This window comes from Delphinus delphis, chromosome 10 (assembly GCF_949987515.2).
Source record: "Delphinus delphis chromosome 10, mDelDel1.2, whole genome shotgun sequence".
NCBI classification, from domain to species: domain Eukaryota; kingdom Metazoa; phylum Chordata; class Mammalia; order Artiodactyla; family Delphinidae; genus Delphinus; species Delphinus delphis.
This window is the reverse complement of record NC_082692.2, coordinates 21,172,207-21,197,207: the sequence shown is the minus strand read 5'-3', so window position 1 is coordinate 21,197,207 and position 25,001 is coordinate 21,172,207. Positions and strand designations below refer to the sequence as shown.

Genomic DNA, 25,001 nt, shown 5'->3' with positions numbered 1-25,001 from the left:
CTGTGAATGGGTGCTCCTTCAGCACACCCAACATTTGCTTAGGCCAGAGTCACACAGTCTTCAAATGAGATGGAAAATTTCTCACATTTTGGCTCTGCTGTGGGTATTTGGTAACCGGGCTCTGTCTGGGCTAGTTTCCCAGTTGTCCACAGAGGGCCTTTCTTCACCTCTCAGCTCCTGACTAATACGTCTTTTCATTTTGAATCAGACCTAGTAAGGTGCCTACTTCTTGGCATTCAGCCGCTAAATCAAATGTTACTTTGCTACTGAGACCACCCCCCCGCCCATAGCTAATGTCTCTTATCGTGATTTCAGTCTATCACATCAATTTATGCCACCTTCCTCACAAACACTCTCTGGTTCAGAAAGTGTCTTATGAAGTTTTTCTTCTTAAATTTCCTGTTTCTCCTCTAGAATATAAGGACCTTTAGGCTCAAATCACTGTTTTGCCCTCACTGTGTCCTCAGTGCCTGAAGTTAAGGCATAAATATGGCTTCTGTCTTGAAATGAAAATATTAGGTAAGGCTAAGGAATAGGTAGATCAAATATTGAACAGTTAATAATTTAATAAATGATTTCATTAACTTCCAAAATGTTAATCTCTGCACCTGTCGATTTATTTTACTCTTTCTTTATGCCTTATTCGATGTTTTGAATTTTATTGATGAATGACAACTTATTTATACTGTATAATTTAAATTTTTCCCAGATAGAATCTTCTACTTCTATTGTAATTAGTGAATAACAAATAAAGATGTAAGGGAACACAGATGTTTAGGACTCCCGTTATAAAACAGTCACAACTGATAACAGTTTAAATTTGGGTGAAAACTGGAACAGAATTAAAACCCTATTTCCTTTTGCATGTATTTTCTTCTACACAGGTTCTTAATTTCCAGTTTCTCTTCAACAGTGAAGTCCAAAAATGTTCCCTCTGTCTCTTCTTCTTTTTCCCACGGCCACTCTCTCCTCCCTTCCTTAGCAGAGGAATAGGTACCAATCATGCTCTTGCCTCAGGGCATCTTTGGGTAGCTGTGCCCTGAGTCCAGTCCTGGTTTCACGATAAGGACCTTGAAATTTTCTGAAGTTTGGGTCACCCAGAAGAGTGAATAATGAAGTGGAGATATTACTCTAAAATATTTGAGGAAAGGGGCCAGAGAGATAAGTGGGGGATTAGCTCAAGTGGTAGAGCGCTCGCTTAGCATGTGAGAGGTAGTGGGATCGATACCCACATTCTCCAGCTTTTACTCTTTCAACCACGGAGCTCCAGCTGACAACTGCAAATCTTCCAACCTGTAGAAAGAAATGAGAAAATCAGACACTTTGGATCCTTCTCCAGGCAAGGACAAGACAGGACAGCACTGGTTCTACTGGCCTTTTTTATGTACCTCTACTATCAACCTGTAATTTATTTTCTGTTTCTTCAGAATAGCTGGTCATCTCAAGGGATATGCCCAATTCCTCTTTTTATTCCTGTTTCTTCCAGCTACTTGGCAGCAAGGCAGCAGAGTCCTGAGAAGTGCAGGGCAGAGCGGGGGTCAATAAGACCCCAGCTTTCCTGTCACTGATTGAAACCAGGAACCTCAAGTAACCAGAAAATATCAGGAAAGCAAACACAAGAAGTTATTAGTGAACATCTGGATGCACCTGTGAGTTGTGAATAAATGGCTCTGATCCTAAACAACATACCATAGGCTTTGAGAACTGGCTAAGCAAGGTTTTGTTGGGGTCTGCAATGGTTACATAGTTACAAGGGGGAACCTTGAGACCATAAAGTTGCAGCTGGTTATGTTGTTCTCAACAGGGCAAATGGCATCCTTGGGTTTGGCAAAGTTCAAAGAAAATTCAAGTTCTCACTGATGTAAGGAGGTGTCTGAGACCAGATTCTCAATGGCAGACGTCTCCATTTTTATATGCCTGAACTATGATGACTCCATTCTCATCAGAACAACAGCAGAGAAGGAAATATCTGGGTGAATAGGATAGACTATTATGTTTCTCTTGAGTTCTTTGAAGTATGTTTAATGTTTGAAAGTGAAAAGTACAGCATTGTCCCATGGAGTTTTCATTGTATCTACATGTACTATATACATGACATAAAATGATTATGGTAAAGGGACTGAATGGCAGTGAGTTTTCTATATTCAACTTGAATAGTAATTTATTGATTCTAAATATACTGTGAAATATTAAGGATGTATAGAGTAATCACTAGAGCAGCTACAGATAATGTTTAAATAAGCTGAAAGAAGGTAGGAAAAGAAACAAAGAATAAAAAATAAGGGAACAAACCATTAATAAACTATTAAATAGTAAATCTATATGCAAATTTATCAATAATAACATTAAATATACATTATCTAGACACACCCATAAAAATCAGAGCTCGTCAGAATATACTAAAAATAAATATGCTGACCTTAAGAAACTCTTTTCAAAGGTGTTAATATATGAGATTAAATGTTATAAACAAGATTAAAGTTACACAGGAGATTGATAGTAAAGAATGGGAAAAGAGACACCACACAAGCATTAATCAAAAAGAGCCGAAGTGGATATATTCATATCAGACAAAGTGGACTTTAAATTTCCAGTTATTAAGTGAGAAGTTACATAATGATAAGGTGTTCTTTGACATTCTGTGAGCTTGGAAGCTGGAAGGAGAAAGCGGAGACAGTGGTCACATCTGGAATGCTGACAGTGTAGACAGTGTAGTAGCCTTTTCAGGATAATAAAATATCTTGAAACCACTTTATTCTTTGGGGAACCAGTGACAGTATGGTGACATATATGATTATGGGTTGTAGGATTCCAACTTTGCCCAGTTGATTTTCTTTTAAAATGTGAAAGAGAAGTGATGTTCTGTTTTACTTCTTATACACATGTTACCAAAATGACACCCAGAGATGGATTTCTGAAGGTTAGCTTGTCTAGAGATTGCTTCCTGAAGATCAGACCGTGCTGTTTCTTCCCCTTAAGGGCTCAAGGAAGGGAGGCACCTTCAGGCTGGAGAAAGCACCACAGTGGTTACGAGGGGATTACCTCTTTCCATTTGCTGCCTCTCTGAGCCTTTGAGAGAAGGATGACCACCACTGGGGACTTGGAATACAGGCTACGAAAGAATGAAAAAAAAATCCTTTTTCAGCACCATATGCTGAAAATTGTACTAAATGTTTATTAATTTTATGCAAGTTGTTTGATTTAGGCTTTGCAGTTCATCCAAATATCATTATTCCCACTTTACTGATAAAACTGAAGCTCAGAGTAGTTGAACCATTTTTTTCTCAGTTTGAATGGATGTGTGGAGCAAAACCGGAAGTGGAAAACTGATTTTTTTTTTCCTATATTAAAATGTAGGCTTTTCCTTTAGCCCTGTGCATAGTCTTATCACTTTTTATCCAGACCAATTCATTCATTAATTCATTATTAAAACAAATACTTATAAATCAGTGGATTTAATCTTCCATGCATCAGATATTAATTCAAAATCACTTGTGTCTACCACCCAGGTTCAAGTATTCTATACATGGCTTTGACACTTTCTTCTCCCTCAAAATCTCTACATCCAGTGTCTTGACATATACTCAAATACTGTAGATCCTTCCTGGACAACCTCTCCAGAATCTTTCTCTTTCTTCTCATGCATCTATGCCTTTATCCATTCTATGTTTATGGAAAATGTATTCTGTCCCAGACAGTGTACTGGGCTGGAGATGCAGAAAGACTCATGCTACTGCTAATCCCAGGAGCTAAAAGAATAAACCTCGATTCTTTAATATCTTATAACTTCTTTTTCTCTCTCTCTAATTCTAGTTTCTCCGTTTCCTACCTATTTGGCATTCAAAATAAAAACGTTTCATAAAATGTTTTGATTTTAAAGCCATGTGCCTGGATTTTTTTTCAAAGGTTCTTAAGCCTCCACAATTTTCTCCCCAATGTATCTTCATGTGTCCAGGCTTTTCAATCACTGTTTCCCTCCATGTCTATTTTACATACACACACGCACGCACACACTCCACTCCACTCCAACTAAACAGGTAATTGCTGAACACAGGAATTCCTACCTCCATGCCTGTTCCTTCCACCCTGTTCACTCTTCATCTTCACCCCTCAGTGTCCATATTTTATTTCTTCTCTCTGATATGATCTCGCTTCTTATTTCCGATGGGTCCTGCTTGTAATAGTTTGTAGTTTTTGGTTATTCTCTCACACGGTGTAGATGTGAAACCTTTCATAACCCACCTCAGCAAGAATTGAATAAATATGCCGGGAAAAAACCACAACGCGAGTTTCCGTAGTGTAGCGGTTATCACGCTCGCCTAACACGCGAGAGGTCCTCGGTTCGAAACCGAGCGGAAACAACAGCTGATTCTTTTGCCTTCCACCATCTGGGAAAAATCAGTGTACCACCTGCCCTAAAAGGAACAAGTGATCATCCAACTTCTTTTGGTTTCTTGTTTCGGTCTCCTTTTCAAGACACAGATAATCATCCTGAGGTAGTCTTGTCGCATTAGCCAACTGTTCTGGGTGACTCCTCCCAAGTGAGACGTGTTCTCTTCTGTCCCAGAAAATCTGAAACGTGAACTTTTGGGGTATCAAACTTTTCCCATGGCTACTTTCTTTTCTTAGCGGAGGAATAGGTACCAACCGCGCTCTTGCTTTGGGGCATCTTTGAGAAGATGTGCCCTTAGTCTAAATTCTGGTTTCGCATTAATGGCCTTGACATTTCCTGAAGTTTGGGCCTTCCAAAAGAGCGAATAATGAAGTACTCTGAAAAGCTGAAGGAGGAAGGGGGGACGGGGGGAAAAAAGAGAGAGTGAGTTTGGTGTAGGGGAGTTAGCCCAAGTGGTAGAGCGCTCGCTTGGCATGCGAGAGGTAGGGGGATCGATATCCACATTCTCTAAGTTTTACTCGTTCTACCGAGGAGCGCCAATCTTCCAGCCTGTAGTAAGAAATGAGAAAATTAGACACTTTGGACACTTCTTCGGGCAAGGACAAGGCAGGGCAGCGCTGGCTCTACTGGCTTTCGGTATGTACAGATATTTTCAACCTATAATTTGTTTTCTGTTTCTTCAGAATAGCTGGTCATCTAAAGGGATATGCCCAATTCGTCTTTTTATTCCTGTTTCTTCCTGCAACTTAGCCACAAGGCGGCACAGTCCTGAGAAGCTCAGGACAGAGCGGGGTTCAATAAGTCCGCAGCTTTCTCATCAGGGACTGAAACCGAGTGCCCCAAGTAACCAGAAAATATCGAGAAAGACACTGTGGAAAGCAAACACGTGAAGTTATTAGTGAACTTCTGGATGAACCCATGATCTATGTATAAGTGACTCAGGTCCTAAACAACAAAAACTTTGAGAACTGAAGTGATAGCGCACTGCCCAAGTCCACACTGGTCACTGGACTGCACACACTCCAGAGATCTCCAAATAGCATCAGAAAGGCTTTGGAAATGGATTGGACTATGAACACACAGAAGGCTGGTTGGTACTTGGAACTTTGACACAAGGCAGTCAATTGACTGCAAAAACAAAAGTAGCAATATTCTCCATAAAATCTGAACAAGACACAAAGTCTGATGCAAAAATGGCCAGGTTATAATCCAACATTATTCAGCAAATGAAGAACCAGGAAAATTGGTTAACTGACTTGGAAAAGAGAATCAACAGATATCAATACTGAGATGATACAGATGTTGAAATCTTCTAATAAATACTTTGAAGTAGTGGTTATTCAGTGCTCTGAGAATTAGGGGTGAGAACTGAAATGAATTGAATGTTAGAAAGTCTTAGCAAAAAAATGGGACATATAAGTCCAAATTGAAACTTCAGAACTGAAAATGTATTAACCAAAATTATAAACAACAATGCCTCAATGGACTGTCCTAATAGCAGACAATGACTGAGAAAAAGTCAGTGAATGTGAAGATAGATGATAGTAACTGTCCAGTCTAAATGACAGAGTGAAAAGTATATTTTAAAAGATGGCTGGTGCTTCAGGGACAAATTGGAAAATACCAAAGATCTTATATTCACATCATTGGAGACACAAAACAAGAGGAGAAAGAGGACCTTGAAAAAGGGGGAAATTTATTTTGAATTTCCAAATTTGAAAACTTTCCAAATTTGGCAAAAGACCTAAACCAGATTCAAAATGTTCAGTAAACTTGAAGCAGGATATACTCCTATAAAGCCACACCCAGACATATTACTATTAAACTGCTGAAAACCAAAGGAAAAAAATAAAAACTTCTTGAAAGCAACCTGAGGAAAACTAAAGGGAAACTTTGATCTGTTCTCATCAGAACCACAGAGGCCATAAAGAAATGACATGACTTTTTTAAATGTTGGAAGAATAGACCAGAATGCTGATATAGCAAAAATATCGTTCAAAGAGGTGAAAAATACATTTTGATTTGAAGGTAAACTGAGATAATCCATTGCCAGCAGAAGTGCTAGAAAAAAGTAAAGTGTGAGACAAGAAAAATGATACCAGCAGGACACTTGGAACAGCATGATTGAACAATAGCAAAGCTAGGAAAGATGTGGGTAAAAATGACAGACCTATTCTCTTGAGTTCTTTAAAGTATGTTTGATGATTGAAAGTGAAAATTACAACATTGTCTTATAGAGTTTAATTATATCTACATGTACTATATACATATCATAAAGGGCTTATGGCAAAGGTACATAATGGTGGTATAGGTTTCTATACTCAATTTGAATGGTAATTTATTGATTCCAAGTATGCTGTGAGATGTTAAGGATGTATAGGGTAATCACTAGACCACCTACTAACAATGTTTAAATAAGTCAAATGAAGGTAGGAAGGAAGAGGAACAAAGAAATATGAAAAAGAAAGGGGCGGTGGCTTCCCTGGTGGCGCAGTGGTTGAGAGTCCGCCTGTCGATGCAGCAAACACGGGTTCTGTGCCCCGGTCCGCGAAGATCGCACATGCCGCGGAGCGGCTGGGCCCGTGAGCTATGGCCGCTGAGCCTGCACGTCTGGAGCCTGTGTTCCGCAACAGTGAGAGGCCCGCGTACCGCAAAAAAAAAAAAAAAAAAAAAAAAAAAAAGGGAACAAGCAATTAATAAATTATTAAATAGTAAATCTGTATGCAAACTTATTAGTAACTATATTACGTGAGTTTCTTATAGACAGTATATTTTTTTATTAGTTACCCATTTTATACATATTAGTGTATATATGTCAGTCCCAATCTCCCAATTCATCCCACCACCACCCCCAGTATGTTTATTTTTTAATAATTCTGACAATCTAGACATGTCAGACTGTATTAAAAATAAATATCCTGATGGAATTGCTTCTCAGTATTTTCTGCTGTGAAGTTTTTGCATATCTGTCTATCTCCAGGAACCTCTAAAACAAAAGAGGAAAAACTATCCAGGTTTTGCGTGTAGCACATGAGAATGGCCTCTTTGTTTCCTTTAATGATTTTGAAGGGTTTCTAAAGTTATTGCTCAGGACCGGCGTTACGGTTGAAATACACAGGCAGGGACGGTAATCATGGGGTCCTAGGCAGATGGGTAAGCATCTCGTTAAGGACAGACTTCCCAACACTCTCTTTCTTCCTCCTCTTCCTGCGTGAATTCATTTTCTAAAATTCCACTGGGCGTCAGAACCTTCCTTTGCCCGACTCTCTGGCTCTTTGCCATCCCCTCCCCAACCGGCATCTACTAGGAGACCTTAGACGCGCAAGTCCTCTCGTAATCTAGCTTCTTTAGGTCCCCGTCATTGGCCATTTAATTAACTTTTCACCATTAAAATTAACTTCTCTCGGCTTCTATAACACGGGGTTAAGGACCCACCCGACATACAGCACCGCGCATTGCTGTGATGGAAAATGACCAGCCCAGCCTCCCACAGACCTTCTTCCTCTTTGAGCATCTATCTCTGCCTGCTCCGAGATCCCCCATCTCTCTTCCACTGTTTTTCTCCACCGGCTACAAAGTTGGAGTGTCAGTTAAGACATCGCCAGCCCTGTCATGTGTGGAACCATACGAGGAAAAAAATCAGAAAGATCCGATTTACTACACTTCCAATATTTCAATGTCCAATATTTCCCTGTCTTCTACGGACTCATAAAAAATTTTTTTAAGACACCGCCCCCCCCCCCCCCAAAAAGTCAATGTTTTCTATATCCGTATTGAGCTGTAGTCATCTGGGAAGTTGCTGTTACCGACCAAGAGGGCAAGGAGATGCACAGCCGAAGACCTCGGGCGTAGACCCTGCAGGCACCAGCCAGCGAAGTTAGTGAAGTACAATTTCTGCGCTATTGGCTATTTTGAGCACGTGGTTATTTCGGCACTAGAAGTTTTATGCCCCGCGTGGTTTTTCAGGGCTAGTCTGGAGTTCCAAGCGTCACCGCCCTCAAGGCAGAGCGTCTCCAGAACCCCTCGGGAAACAGCAGTTGCGCGGAGCGGCTAGCGCATGTCTGCTGGGGACCCGAACGGTTATTGTAGGAAGACTCTGGCTCTGATACAATCTCATACAATCTCACTTCTTGATACTTCACAGCAGAAGAAACTACGTCCCAGAGGTAAATGAGTGCAAAAACAAAGAAAACGAACACGCCGAAGAAAAGACAGCTGCCTTCTCTGAGGCTCGAACTCAGGACCTTCAGATTATGAGACTGACGCGCTGCCCACTGCGCTAAGAAGGCGCTCGGGTACCTATCGGGTACCCACCTTAGCCAGGCTGTAAATGAATTATCTAATTTCTTTCCGTCGAAACGGATTACTTTCTGGATTTTCAGTTTTCTTCGTCCAGAGTTACTGGTTATCCCAGATATTTCCAAATATCCAGGGTCCTTTCTAGCTCCGCGCTCAAAAGAGCTTCATACCTGGAAACTAGTGTATCCACTGAACAATTGTGCCTGACCTCTGGTTGATGCTGTCCTTATTTTCTAATCATCTGGATTGTCGTTCCCTCAATTATCAGTCGATTTTTTACCATCCATAGTCTCCTTTGTTGGAATAGTAGACTCTCACCAAATAGTAGCTGGACGAATGCATAGCTCCCAAACATATCTGCAGTCTACACTTACGTGTCTTAATTTAAATCTACATTTCCACCGATGTTGCCTGAGATGTTCCCCTCAGTATATCACAAACTGACTTTGTAAGTCTGCATGTTTTCTTCACTTCTATGTACCAAAAATCCTATTAAAGATTCTATTCATTCAATTTCATTTAGTCCAGTTTAGTTTTTTGCCATAAATCTATATATCATTATCCACATTTTACTGATGAAACTGAGGCTCCGTAGAATCAGATTCACAGCTGCTAAATGGCAAAGCCAGATGTTGAAAGCAGATTTTGCTGATTCCAAAAAGTGTGCTTTCTTCACTCTAGATTATGTTCTTCCCCACATCACCACATTCACTCGTTACACAAATATTTATAGAACTGTGAACTCTTCAGTCCATTCAACAGACATTAATTCACAGCCTGCCATGTGCCTGGCACCTGAGTTCAAAACTTCCAAGAAAGCCTTGACCTTTCGTCCCTCAAATCCTGACAAATACTTTAGACTATCAGTTCTCAAAGTGTGGTGTCCAGACCCATGGGGGTTCTGAGACACTTCAGGGTATCTGTGAGGCCAACAATTTTTTCATAATTATCAAGACTTTATTTGCTATGAAAAAAAAATCCGATGGTGCAAAAACAGCAGCGCATAAATCTTCTGGTGCCTGCTATGAATCAAGGCAGTGACATTAAGCTGTGCCAGCAGCCACTGTGTCTATCCACCACACACTCAGAAAAAAAAAAAAGTATTTTACTTAAGAATATCCTGATGGAGCAGTAAAAAATATTTACTAACTCTCACCCTTAAGTACATGTTTTTTTAATAATTTGTGTGAATAAATGAGAAGTGCAGAAAAAGCCTTTCAGCTGTGCACCACAGTAGAATGATTATCTCTGAGAAAAGCACTTGGGTGACTTTTGAGTTGTGAACTGTTCTAGTTATGGGTTTTGTTTTGTTTTGTTTTTCAGGGAACACCACTTTTATTTGAAAGAAGTAACAGACAAAACTATGACACATTCAGGCATTTTCTCAAGAATAAAAAAATTCAGCCTGTCACTTCAAAGAAAATAACTGACAGAATTTGTTTGCAATGATAAAATATTAGCCTGCAAGTGAAAATTAGCATCTAGGAAACTTCATGAATTTGCAGCTTCCCAATATTTAGAGATGTTTCTGATGAGATTGGTGATGGTATCAATGAATGTTCTTTTCTGTTTGTTTGATATTGTATACTGAAACGTTTCAACATTTGGAAGAACTACATATCTCAGTGGACCAATATAACCAAGTTGTTACCAAATCACATATGGGTGAAAGATCCATTCAAAGTTAGCAATAAGGCGTCAGATTCTACTTTACGACCAACCCTAAAGAAGGTACTGCCTGTCAAGTATTGGTGTAAAATCAAAGAAAGATGTCCACAATTACCTGAAAAGGCTATTGAAATACTCTTTCCTTTTCTAATAGCATATCTGTATGAAGCCAAACTTTCTTCATATGCTTGAAACAAAACATTATATCTCAAGATTTTGAATGTGGAAGCAGATATAAAAATCTGTCTTCTATTAAGCCAGTCATTAAAGAGTTTAAAATTAAAGAGTTATTTTCCATAAAATTATATTACTTATGATGACATCTGATAGGTTGATCATGTTATTTTAAAAATCAAATAAACATTTTAAATCTTAACATAATAAATATTGACAGATAAAATTCACAAAGGTCTTTGGGTTTCATTATAAAGTTTTTAAGAGTGTGATGAGTCCTGACACCAGAAAGCCTGAGAACTACTACACTAGATTATTTTTTACAGAACCTCTCTTGAATCTCCCTCTTCCTTTTCATTCCATCATTCATTCTACTCATAATTATTGAGGACGTGTTCTGTGCCAGGTTTGGGGAGTCAGAGGCAATTGGGCAACCCCGACCTCAGGAGCTGACAGGATAAACAAAGGCCCCGTTCCCATACTCTCAAACTTCCTCATTCTCTCAGCTAAAAACAGCCTCTTAAATATTTCATTTTGATAATGTAACCCTTCTGCTCTGTATTAATTTGTTAGAGATGCCATAACAAAATACCACAGACTGGGTGGCTTAAACAACAGAAATTTTTCTCACAGTTCGGGAGGCTACAAGTTCAAAATCAAGGCGTCGGCAGGTCTGGTTTCTTCTCAGGCCCCTTGACTTGCAGATGGTCACCTTCTTGCTGTGTCCTCACATGGTCTTTCCTCTGGGCACATGTCCGGTATCTCTCTCTTTGTGCCCTAATTGTCCCTTCTTATAAGGACACCAGTCAGTTTGGATTAGGGCCCACTCTAATGACCTCATTGTAACCTAACCACCTCCTTAAAGGCCCTGTCTCCAAATACAGTCATGTTCTGAGGTACCGCGTGCTAGGCTTTCAACATATGAATTTGGAGGGACAAAATTCAGCCCATAACACGCTCAGATTTTTTATATTTTCAACTCCAAATTTTCAGCCTTTGCTGTCACTACTTCCCTTCATGAGTATTTTAAAGCCCCCTCAATTAGAAAGGCCATACACTTTTTCTCATAGAGGAATTCCCACTTCCATGCCTGGTTCACACATCCGTGATTTCTCTTCTTCTTCATTCTCTAAGGCCCATTCTTGATACTTCCATTCTTATATGATCTTGACTTTTTTTTCTGGAATCCATGACTCCTTTTCAGTAACCATCTTATGGTTTTTGCTGTTACAGTATTCAGTATGGATGTGCCCCATCTTTCATTAATATCTTCCATCTAGCGGTCACTGTATCTGTAAGGAAGTGCTGCCAGTGGAGCTACACTCCAAAACCTGACATATGCATAGACTAATTATTGAGTTGGCCAAATATTTCCTTCAGTCTTTAAGTAAAAATAAAAGACACATTTTTCATTTTCACCAAGAACTTTATTGAACAACGTATTCACCGTTTTGTCCCACTACCTTCTGCCATTTTCCAGGCAACTTCATAATTCCATCTTCCCAAAATTTTTTATCTTTTTGAGCAAAGAACTGTTCCAGGTGCCTTTTACAGTCTTCCAGGGAATTGAAATTTTTTCCCTTAAGAAAATTTTGTGAAGGAATAAATGGAAATCCAAAGGTGTAATGTCTGGTGGATATGAGGATGAATCAGAACTTCCCAGCCAAGCTGTAACAGTTTTTGCCTGGTCATCAAAGAAACATGCAGTCTTGTGTTATCCTGATGGAAGATTATGCATTTTCTATTGACTAATACTGGATGCTTTTCATCGAATGTCTCTTTCAGTTGGTCTAACTGGGAGCAGTACTTTTTGGAATTAATCATTTGGTTTTCTGGAAGGAGCTCATAATAGAAGACTCCCTTCCAATCCCACCATATACACAACATCACCTCCTTTGGATGAAGACTGGCCTTTGGTGTGGTTGGTGGTGGTTCATTTCGCTTGCCCCACGATCTCTTCCGTTCCACATTATTGTACAGTATCCACTTTTCATCACCTGTGACAATTTGTTTTAAAAACAGAACGTTTTTATTACGTTTAAGTAGAGACTTGCATGTGGAAATATGGTCAAGAAGGTTTTTTTGCTTAACTTATGTGGAACCCAAACATCAAAGCGATGGACATAACCAAGCTGGTGCAAATGATTTTCAACACTTGATTTGGATATTTTGAGTATGTCGGCTATCTCCTGCGTGGTGTAATGTTGATTGTTCTCAATTAATGTCTCAATTTGACTGCTATCAACTTCAACTGGTCTACCCGACTGTGGAGCATCATCCAGTGAGAAATCTCCAGCACGAAACTTCGCAAACCACTTTTGACATGCTCGATCAGTCACAGCACCTTCTCCATACACTGCACAAATCTTTTTCGCGTGTTTCAGTTGCGTTTTTAACCTTTCTTGAAATAATAAAGCATAATATGCCAAAAATGTTGCTTTTCTTCTTCCATCTTCAATATTAAAATGGCTACACAAAAATTCACCAGTTTTGATAAGTTTTTCTTTAAATACAAATACACGCTGACAGCTGTCACAATACAATCTAACAAAATTGTTTCGAATGAAGCTAAAGACAACTAAGCGCTACTAGAGACATCTTAGGGAAAACCAAATGAACTTTTTGGCCAACCCAATATTTATATTGCCTAAAGAAATTCCTGACTCTCCTGATCCTGAAGGTAGCCATTTGTTGTCTTCTTATTCACTCAGGTTCTTGCCAAGCTTACAGGATCCAATGCAGGTCCCAGGAAAAGAGGGAGGAAAGTAATGCTAACCCTGCTTCTGTTTCTACCTACCTGGTTCCTTTAGCTGGAAGCTCTGTAGCATCCATGTCATGGGATGGTTTATGCCATAGTCTCAGGAGTTTTTCTAATGTTAAGAGTATCTTTTCTAATGAACTCTTTCGTTGGTGAACTCTTGTCATTTGTCTTGGTCAATGCCAGTAACGGGTCTGCATGTCAAAATGCCTGTAGGTACTTGGGATGTTCCTCTCTTCCTCCATATTTGGGTGAATCATTTTCTCTTAATTAGGGAAGTTCTTTCACTCTTGTTTCAAAGTCTAGTCCAATATGCTTCTTTTACAAAACCTCTTCCTCCATGCTACATTTCTCTTCAGATCCTTTTCAGACCCTCTTAGATCTTTGGGGTGATGGTTGTGGGGATCCTGGCTATAACTACTTTCTACATTGCTACACATCTCTATTTAAATTTGAATAGGGACATAAAATGAGAAAAAAATACACATCCGTGTCTCAAAATATATAGCACAAATGCAAATAGGGAACAGCTGACAATAGACCAGGAAGTATCTACTTTCTGCTCTAGTTTTAAACAGTTTTTATGTTGTTAAAGACAGTTTGTTGTTTTAACTGTTGTTAAAAACAGTTTATGTATGTTAAAGACAAATAAGTGGGAGTTATTGGCTAGAACAAGATATTATTCCAAAAGTGCAAGTAATTGGGACACGTGAAATTCGTGGCTTTTTATTTTATTTGCCATCTCTAAACAGAAATTATATTTACACCAATACTCAGAAATTGAAAATGTCAAGTAGCTTTACATTATAAACATTGTTGTATCTGCCATGTGTTTGGAATAACGCAAATGGAGCACTGCCTCTTAGATATCTGAGATGTCATTTTTTGGTATGATAGTAATAATAACAAAACTGATTAACGGATAGCCATATAACGTTATCAATTGGACCTCTCCAAATTCTGTGACATGAAAATGACCAATCTCTGGGATAGAATAATACAGAAGATATATTTAAGTCTTCCGTTATCATTTTATTTTTATTCACTGGATGCATTCTTTTCCTACCTCCATATGAAGTTTTATGACTTATCCTGACTAATACCATCTCAGTCCCAAAATTAAAGTGCTAAGCTCCATGTAACACTCTAAAATGCAAACTTGACATAAAGATAAAACTTCTCCCTTCACCCACTGGGGATGTTGAGTCATGGCTACTTGAATAAATGCTAGGGAAAATATTTCATCTCTCTTTGCTTCCCTGAACTCTTACCCTCCCCCTGCCATCTTGTTAACTAAGGCTTTGACCCTTCCAAGTTTGAGTGTAGTGGAGGGATGAATTAAGGCAGAGCGAGGTGAGATTAAGGGGACGGGGGTACAATAAAATTCTTACTTAAATGGTGATGTCATTAGTGTGACCCTTTCTGGTTGTTCAGGTTTTAAATATGAATAATTCTTCTTTGAACAACACACAAGATTGTGGGTTCTCTTTTGCATTTCCCCTGATGATGACGTATTCTCTTCCACTTCCTTCCTTGTGACTTTCTTTTCAGCAGCTCTGAAACTCAAATTTTCCTCCTGCTTCTTTTTTCCTAAGCTGCTTTCTTTTCTCCACTCAGCCCACTTGAACCGGCTTTAAGTTGATCCCCTGACATTGCTCCCTCTCTCCTGCTTCCCGCACATGTTTTGTGGGAAATGCTGATGCCTGGTTGTCCCTGATAAGCTCTGGAGCCACAGGCCAATCCCAAGAAAAGAGCAACTTTAGGCAGTCAAGCTGCCCATCTCTTGCCTTTATATGGCCCATGCCCCTCTCCACCGTGTCTCCCATATTTTGATGCCATTGCCTGGCCTTGCTGGCACCTCTCTTGTGCAGATTTAGTAAAAGGGCAGAGACAACGCAATCTGCATCCTGTGTAGGGAATGTGCAGAAATAACAGCATACCAACAGCTCACTCCAAAATCCTCTTCATAAATTCTTTTCCATTGCCATCTCTTTGTACTATATGGATGTTCTCCTCACCCTGCTCAGGATCTGACGCCACTGGCTGGGCTCCTGCTTCCACAGACACATCCCTCCTGCTGATTAGGCTTCAACACCTCATGCTGAGCTACCCTCTTCATCTCACTGGGGCTCCGACACTGTGCTTGCAGCCCCCTTCTTAATTAAGTGGATGCCTTCTGCACTACACTCGGGTTGAACAACCAGCAATAGGCAGTTCTCCTTGATACTTGTCTATGCGTTTTCTCACCATGATTTGCATTGCAAGTCTAATAGAATGTAAATTCTTTGTCATTTTTGTTTACTGATTGGTCCAAAAAGTCCAGAACAGTGTCTCTGAAAATATTTGCTGAAGAATATATCTGTGAAAATTTCCTTCTTTCTATAGTATATTCTTGAGCTCTCCTTTATTGAGGATCACTTGTGGGATAAACTCTCAAATTTTCTTTTGTCTTCTGGTATCTTTATGTCACTAATGGTCTTCAAAAATAGATACACTAAATAAAATTTTAGTTGAAGAGTAATTTTATTTCTTCAATTTGAAAATTCTAATAAGCTATTTTGTAGCTAACAGTGTCACTTTTGCAGGCAATCTCTTTTCTATGTTTTGAGGATTGTCATTAGTCTCTAACCCATTGTGATCCTTTCTTTTTTCCCCCTCCCCCTCCCCCCTCCTCCTCTCCCCCCTCCTCCTTCTCCTTCTTCTTGCTCTCCTCTTTTTCTTTTAGAGTTTCGCTATGATGTAACTGGCTATGGATTTCTTTTTATATTTCCAGCTTTTGATGAATTGGACTTCTTGAATCTTTTCTTTCCTATAAATCTTGAAGTAATAGGTAAAAAATTCTCATGTATTATGCGTTCAGTTTTTCATTGTGGATCTCACACCCAACCTTCCTCTCCTGTAGATAGAAGTTATCACAATTGTCAGTGAACATGCCAGTGTTCAGTCAGATGACCATCCCTGATAATCAGCAGAAAGGAACTGATGGAGGCATAGCCAAGAGTTAGAAATGTTTGAATACTAAGGAGCATTAACTTATTGCTTAAAATGAAATCCATATAGAAGAAAGTAACAAAACCTCCCCAGATTATGTTACCATCAGAAGTAGCCTCCTCAAATGAATAGCAAGTATAAATTCTAGAGCTTTAAATTAATTATAATGCTGGCAAGGGGTGACATCAGCAAGATGGCAAAATAGAAAGTCTTGTTTCCTGACAGAGACACAAACTTAACATCAATATATGGTCCAAAAAGCTTTTCTGAGAGCTCCAACCAGTTGAGAAGTTGCAGTACCCCAAGTACTGCAAAGCCAAGAATGGCTACGTTGAAACGAATAAATAAAACCATTGCATTCTACCCACTGTAGACTTTCCTCCAAGCTGACAGAGCCCAGCAAGATCAGGAGAAAATGCCCAACTTATTGTTTCCCTCTTGGGAAGGAAAGGAAAGAATGGAACACAGGCCCAACATTTTGGTTTTCGGGGATTGCAGGGGAGGCTGCCCAAGGGACTAGTTTCTGTCTCACGTGATTACGAGCACTGACACAGAACCATCATACTTCGGAGGCCTGGGGCCACAGGGATCACCGGAGAGTTTGGCAACTTGTTGCAGCTCCACAGAACCTGCAGCACCACAGATGAACACCAGAGGGAGCAAGAGACTATGAGCTCCAGGAAAAGAATCGGCTGTGGAATGCCTCTAGTGTATTTTTCGGTTCCGTTATTGTATTCTTCAGCTCTATGACTTCTGTTTGGTGCTTTCTTATATTTTCTATGTCTTTGTTGAGGTTTTCATTGTGTTCATCCATTCTTCTCCCAAGTTTGCTGATCATCTTTATGACTATTACTTTAAACTCAGGTAAATTACTTATCTCCTTTTTACTGGGTCTGCCCGCCACCCCCCGAGGTTTTAGCTTGTTTTCTCCTTTAGCACATATTCCTCTGTTTCCTCATTTTTCTACTCTGTGTTTTTTCTATACATTAAATAAAACAGCCCTTTCCTAGTCTTGAAGGAGCGCCTCACATAGGAGATGAACCTTATCTTCAACCTTGCCCTAGCTCTTATTTTCACACATAAAGACATTTATTTCTTGGAATTATTCTTGTGGTTGTGGACTGGCAGGTTCGAATTCTGTAGGGTTTACTTTTGCTTTTTTTTTTTTTTTTTTGCTCGTGTTTTAGGTGTCATACCTAGACTCATTCTTTGACCTCTTCAGCTGGTTCAGCCCTGGCATTTGAGGTTCCTAGTTGAGGACCAGGCTCCAGGGAGGACTGGTCATACTCCTGGGTGTAGTTCTCTTAGTGAACCTGGTAAAGTGCTCTCTCGAAAGGACAGAAAGTCTCTTCCAGTGAACTGCATCTGCACAGGTTGTTCAGGGAACCCACTGGACCCAGTTATGCTTCCAAATTTGTGGTAGACTAGGGTGCTACCGGATTTGACATGCTTTATCTATTGTTTCAGTAGATTTGGGGTGGATTCTTGAGAAAGGCAGTCTCGTGTGCACAGTCTTTCAGCCCCTGCTTGGTCAGATAAGAATGGGCCTTGTGCCTGGAACACATCCTTACCAAGAAATAAAGAGCCCACACAGTCTGTGCCAGGCTTATTGCCTTATGTGGGAATCTATTTCCCTGTTTCATAATGTGTATTCCTTTGTTCTGCTTAAGCACATGCATCAGTGACCCTCAGGCATGCTCCCAACTTCCAGTATTTCAGACCCCACGGGAAAGGGGTTGTGGTCCTCCTACTGTGGCATGAGAGGGGTGTGCATAGCTGCTGTGGGGACCTGCTAGACATGGGGGACTGACACTCATATTAAAGCTGACCTTGCTCTGTCTCTTCGCTATGTAAGTAAAGTGTTGCTCCACCCTGTGCTTGACTGTGTTGTGTTTTCCCTGGTGACTCTGATAGCAAGATGCAGTGAGCAGACTTGTCTAGACTTCTATTTCTGGTGGTTGGCAATAACGATGATCTTTGCTACCCGCCAAGTCGTTAGAGTCCTCCCCTGACATGAGCAATCAGTACAGGAGGAACCTGTGAATATATTACCATGATGGCAAAAAGGACTGTGCAGATGTGATCAAGTTTACAACCTTGAGATGGGGAGATCATCCGGGTGAGCCCAATCTAATCACATGAGTCCTTAAGAGTGGAGACTCTGACTCTGGCTGTATCAGAGTTTTGCAATGACAGAAGGCTTGGAGAGATGTGACATAAGAAGAAATTGGTCCTTCACTGCAGGCTTTGGAGATGGAAGAAGAAGGCTATGAGCCCAAAGCTGCAGGAAACCTAGAAGCTGGAAAGAGCGAGGAAGCAGATTCTCCAGAAAGGACCGCAGCACTGCAAACAACTTGATTTTAACCCAGTGTGCCCTGAATTAGACTTCTGAACTACAGAACTGTAAGATAAGAAATTTGTATTGTTTAATCCACTAAGTACACAGTAATTTGTTACAGGAGCCATAAAGAACTGACTCACACCTCTTTCAGGGAATACAAAGGATTCTACAGTCATGTCTTTCTTGAGAACTGCCACCTCTTTCATTCAGAGCAATTTTGGGGCATGATGTCCGTCACATGCGTAACCCCTCGGTTAGTGTCTGATACATATTAGCTGAATGAGTAAATTAAAACTGTTTGCCCCAATTGTGTTCAGGCTGGGTACCTAGATTATTAGCTAGGCTGATGTTGAGTTAATACATAATTGTTCTCTAAAAAGAAGAGCCATGTGTTAGCTTACAAAACAATCTGTTGAGCCCTAACTTATTTCTCTACTATGTTTTACCTGATTTTTCTTTTTCTTTTTTCTTCCTTTATCCCCCAAATTCCAAAGGTTCTTCGATATTTGTTTTGAAGGTTTCTGTTGTCTTAAACACATCAGCAAACATCAATATCAACAACACATCAACAAAAGCACAAAAGTTTTTATTAACCTAAAGATATTGTCCCTCAGCCTGCAGAAGGGGAAGGATTCTTCAGTTATGTTCACGTGTTTTGTGAATTAATATTGTAGAATTTCTTTGGAAGAGTTTGAGATGCTCTATAAAAACATTTGGGGCAAGAAAGCAGAGCAGGCAGCTCTAAGTTCCTGTCCCTTGACAAAAACATTTAGAAACAAGCAGAAAATGTGAAAGCTAATTTCATGAGAATTCTGGAAGGTAGTCCAAAGTTTACAGCAACCAATGAAAGCTGACTCAAGAAAAAGTCAACCAAAAAATGGTAGGAATCTCTGTGGCATGTTTACTTGCTCTTGCCCCACTCCCCCTCTGGCTCAGCAGCAGACTTAAAGACAGAAGTGTGTGTTCCCAGTGTGGGAACCTGGTGCCTGATTCCAAAGAAAGCAGAACAGTCCTTGTTCTCAAATTATCGTATAGGTCTGTTCTAACCTGTCTGGGGGCTACCTGGAGTACCGATGCGAGGTGCTCATCTCGGTTTTGTTTTGTTTTGTTTAACTCAAAACTCATGCCAGAAAAAAGGGGGGGGGCAGCCATTTCTTGAAAAAATTTTAAGTTAGAAAAACAACCTGAAGACACTTGAGGCAGAAGATTGTACTTGAGATTTACGATAGACGTCCTCAAGTATAGGAGGAGAACTTTTTTTTTTGAAAATTAGGGCAATCAAAGCATCTGTGTATATAGGCTTGAGTCAGTAATACCCACCTAATAAAGACCTAGCCTGCGACAAAGTAACCACTCTCTCTCTAGCCATCCTGGCTGGGAAGGGTAAGTGATCCTGCTTACCAGGGGAAAGCCAAAGATCGTGTTCAAAACAGACGTCCCAGACACTGCTGAATGTCAGTGTCTAAGAACAAGATTTGTACTCAGTAAGGGGAGATAGAAGTCTATTTCAGCAAGAGGGGAGCCACGAGGTTGAGGGCCAAGACAGAAACTCGACTTAGTTCCTTGAGTTTTCCTTGGGAGAGAAACATGTTCTGGTAAGGAAGGAACGGAGCCACTAACAGGATAAAACAAGACACACTCAGAAATTTCCCTCTGCTATTTCTCCCCTCCAGACTTGAGCTAGCCCCCTCACTTGAGCTCTTTTAAAAGGAGACTTCAGATATGGCCAAATCCCTGGTGGTTTTTCATCAGATTTCCCAAATGAAGTTCTGCCCTCTTCACATAATTCACTCCCTCTTTACCTACTGGGCCCTCCATACTACCAACTTCATTTTTTGCTTCTTCAAGCTGATTCTCTCCAGATTTCCTTACCTTTGTTACCCTTCTTATTTAGCGACTATCATTGTCTCATTATGCTCTGTAGCTGCAAAGGAGTTAATTTTTATTCTGCAGTCCATATGCTTTCCAAAAATGTTGGGTTCTATTCCTATGGAAGAAGATGCACATGCATATTATGGGGGAGGGGTGTTATAGCTACAAGAGTGATGCAGAAAATGAAAAATAGACCACTTGATTTAATCCAGTATTTAACAAAGCAACTTCCCTTCTTCCTTCCCCCATCCCAGATTCCCATGTAATATCCATATTCACTTTCATCCATAGGATTAGTACTTGCTACTCCATGTGACAGTGTGACTGAGGTCTGGCCAATGAGATGCAGGTGGAATGATTGTGTGGCAGCTTCTTGGAAACTTCCTTTACTAAAAGCTGGCACATGCCCTTTGCCTTTTCTTCTTTATCTCTTTCTCCATCTTTCTGTCTAAAATGTGAATGTGATGGTTGGAATTCTACCTACCAGATAAAAGCAACATTCCAACGAACAGGGGACAATGAACTGGAAGAAACCCGGCTTTCTGAAGAGTTGTGGAACAAAGCAATCATAACAGCCGTAGACTGCCTATCTTTTTTCGTAAAGTCTCCTCTGATCCCTCCAGACAGAATAACCCACTTCCTTCAACATTCTTATGGTACTTTGTACAGATCTTTCCTCTAGTTCATATGCTATTGAATTAAACTTTTCTCGTGCACAGGGGTAGCAAAGCAAAATCCATCCTGATTGACTGACAGTGGATATTGTATTGAGAAGGTACCTGAGCTTAAGTTTTTGTAAAATGGAAAAGAAAATTCACAACTGATTGGTGTTAGTGCCACGGATATGGGGGAAGAGCTAGTAATTTACTACATAGATTTGCCACCTCTAAACTAGGCAAATATCTATTTCATTTTTCAACTATGATTTATTAATGATAGGAACCAATTTTTTTAATTTTCTATTTCCAGTGCCCAACTAGATCACAGGGTAGAATGCAAATTGCATGAGTTTTAAAGATAAAATGAGACACCCAAATTAACTTTCCAACTGTGAGAAGCCACTTTGAGGTACTTGTTCATTCTCCTCTATGCTTGGTTATACTTCAGTGGGAAAATCTGAGATACCTGGGAAATCAGGAGGTAAAGAACAGCAATGCTATCCTACTGGAATTGCTGAAACATGAACATGGTGATTTATTTTCAAACATGTATTACTGATTTTTTTTTTTTTAAGAAGATGTTGGGGGTAGGAGTTTTTTAATTAATTAATTAATTTTTGCTGTGTTGGGTCTTCGTTTCTGTGCAAGGGCTTTCTCTAGTTGTGGCAAGCGGGGGCCACTCTTCATCGCAGTGCACAGGCCTCTCACTATCATGGCCTCTCTTGCTGCGGAGCACAGGCTCCAGACGCGCAGGCTCAGTAGTTGTGGCTCACGGGCCTAGTTGTTCTGCGGCATGTGGGATCCTCCCAGACCAGGGCTCGGACCTGTGTCCCCTGCATCAGCAGGCAGATTCTCAACCACTGCGCCACCAGGGAAGCCCTACATATTACTGCTTTTTATCTTTGGATTCAATCAAACAGAAGATTATTTCTTGTGAGAAAAATTCCTCTGAATCAGGGTTCTGGCGAATGACTAATAGAATAGATGGGAGCCTGATGAATAGAGTATCTATGTTGAGTTGAGGTTCCTCCCTCCAAATTCTAAAAGTAGGGGTTTCTGAACAAGACCAAAGCAACACAGATATATTTTCCTGCTCTGATCTCTGAAGGAATGGGAGATTCCTTCTCCCATTCAAGGCTAGTTCCTCTTCGTACTGCAGACCTCAGCCTCTCCTGTTTCCTAAGCGGCCTCTCTACACCAAATACCCCTTTCCTGAATCCTCATCCTTTCTATGAACTTGTTTCCTTTAGCAACATATTAAAATCTCCCCCACCCTGAAGCCCTAGGCCCTGCTCACTGTTTAAGACCTGTGTTCCATGCTAGAGATGGCCTTTCTTTGTTCTTCTTCATAGCCAAGCTTCTGAAAGAAAAGATGCTACCTGCATTCCCTACTTCCCTTTCCACCACAGTCCACAGAAGCTGCCCTTACTAAAGAAAAAAAACCTCTTTTTTTCCTAAACTCCGCAGAGCCTCTTTAGAGAGGCAGGATAGGGTAGTGGTAACAAGCACAGACTCAGAAGCCAGACTCCCAGTGTTTAAATCCCCATTCTGCCTCTTAACAGCTGCATGATTTTGCCCAAATTACTTATCCTCCTTGTACCTCATCTTCCTCATCTATAATATGGGGTTATTGTGAGAATTAAAGCACACAGTGTTGTTGGATGATTAAGTGAGCTAATACTATAAAGTGCCTATAACAGCACTTAGAACATAGTAATTCTCATGTAAACTTTATCCGATGTTCTTTGGTGCTATCTCATCTGATCTCGTTATTTGACATTGCTCTCAATAAACTTTTAATTGAACCTCTCCTCCCTTGGTTGCCATGACCCATTTTTTTCATTTTCCTAATTTTCTGGCTACTCTACCTTATTCTTTATCCTTGTCTCCAGGCTTCCTGTTTTGCTTCTCTCTATATGTAAAACTAAAATAAAATCATCCTTCTAAAGATTTTAAGGTTGGGGATAATTGAGCTACCCCATGAATGGATTCCCAGTTCTTACAAGATAAAGTCCATTAACTGAAATCACATTAAAACATCTCTGACCTATTTCCCATCTTCCATTCCAGTCCCATCTTCAACTCCTTGCTTCCATTCCTTCAAGCCTCACCTCATGCCCCACGTTCTACAGTCATTTCTGACCCTTTCTCAAACAAGTGCTCCTTCTCTCTGCTCCCACACTACCTTATGTAACTTCTACCTCCATCACACCACTTGCTCTCTCCATAGTAGGCTGTGAACCGTTAGAGGAATGGGACTGAGTCTTTCCTGCCTTTAAATTCCTAATACTCAGTATCGTGTCAGGTGAACTGGAAGTGCTCAATAAACATGTGTTGAGTGAATGAAACAATGAATAAAATGAGCTCTTTGCTTGGGTCAATGTATCTTTAAAGAAAAAGCTGAAGAGTTCAATTCAACAATTATTGAGACCTTCCTATACACAGTGTAGGAATCAGAACTCAGTACTTTTCCACTATACAGTCACCACTATTGATACAGCCCTATAAGTACAATGATGGCAACCACAGGCTCTGGTATGAATGTTCATATTTCAGCTTCACTAGTTACTAAATGTGTGATCTTGGGCAAGGTACTCAATCTCTTCCTGCACCAGTTTTCTCCTAAGATAAAAATAATAATAAATATCTCATAGAATTTTTTTAATTTAATTTTATTTTTTTATATATCAGGTTCTTATGAGTTATCCATTTTATACATATTAGTGCATATATGTCAATCCCAATCACCCAATTCATCACTCATAGAATTTTTGTTACAAGTTAAAGGGATAATATGTGTAAAATGATGAGAACAATGTCTGGAACATATCACATACTCTAAAGTTATTAAAAATTATTTCAAATATTAAGAAGGCTCTGGATAGAATATTTGGGCCTTACTTGGAAGTTTTCATTAAAAACAAACATGAAACTAAGCTGCAACTCCTCTGGGGAAGAATTCCAGAGTTAGGAACATGATTAGTGAATCTTGAATAAACGACTGTTATGACCCTGATGATGCTCTCACCACTCTCTAAACTCAGTATTTTTCTCCCAATCCAAGTTCTTAGTCTCATTACCCAGCCCTTTGTCCTCTATATTCCTAGTACTAATCTTTCTCCTTTGATGTCTGAGGGATTTTAGGAAACTTTTTTTTCACTGAACAATTGAGCAAGGGGAGATGTAGATATAGGTATATTTACTTCTCTCTGAAGGAAATCTCATTTCTGCTCCAACCCAAACATAGGTGATTACTTAAGTTGATTCCAGCCCATAAACAATCAGGAAGGCCTGGGAAACCTCCTACAATCAGAGCAGTCCTATCCTCCTCTGCAGTTTTCTCTACCCACACAAAGCCAACACTACCCCCCCTTTAAAGCATTTCATTCATCTCTCTGGCCACATCTTGGGTGGCGGAGCGCTTCCACCGTGTTTTGGTATCCACCATTTCTTCCAGCTCCTTTGGGGTGTTTTCCACAGGGTCGGTGGCATCCATCTCTTCTGACGCTACTCCTGCCTCGAGTCCTCTTTTAACAGCCTTCAGGAAAGAGAACATAAGTCGGAAACGGTAAGATAAACAGGGTTGCTTCTTCTTAGACAAGGTGGTAGTGGGGTCCTCTCGTCACCCCCAGACGTCAGTAGCATCGGAAAGGATCCCTAAATAAAGTCCTCGACCGCTCCGCCCCGAAACACCAAGGGCCCCGGAGCGCAGGCGCCCCAGAGCCCCGCCCCCGGTCCAGAGGCTCGGCCCCTATTGGCCCAGAGGCCGGGGGTGGACTGCCCCAGTGGCTGAACAGGGGGTGATCATGTGATTCTCGGGGGCGGGGCTGCGCCGGCCGCTTCCCA

General features: G+C 40.4%; 3 non-coding genes across 3 annotated transcripts; 2 read left to right on the top strand and 1 right to left on the bottom strand.

The window, feature by feature from the left end:
- The first annotated feature begins 1,167 nt into the window (after positions 1-1,167).
- Positions 1,168-1,240, top strand: TRNAA-AGC (transfer RNA alanine (anticodon AGC)). Its single transcript has one exon. It is a non-coding gene; the product is annotated as a tRNA-Ala (tRNA).
- Positions 1,241-4,288: 3,048 nt separating this feature from the next.
- On the top strand, positions 4,289-4,361 carry TRNAV-AAC (transfer RNA valine (anticodon AAC)). Its single transcript has one exon. It is a non-coding gene; the product is annotated as a tRNA-Val (tRNA).
- A 4,248-nt stretch (positions 4,362-8,609) lies between these two features.
- Positions 8,610-8,682, bottom strand: TRNAM-CAU (transfer RNA methionine (anticodon CAU)). The gene has a single exon. It is a non-coding gene; the product is annotated as a tRNA-Met (tRNA).
- Positions 8,683-25,001: the final 16,319 nt, after the last annotated feature.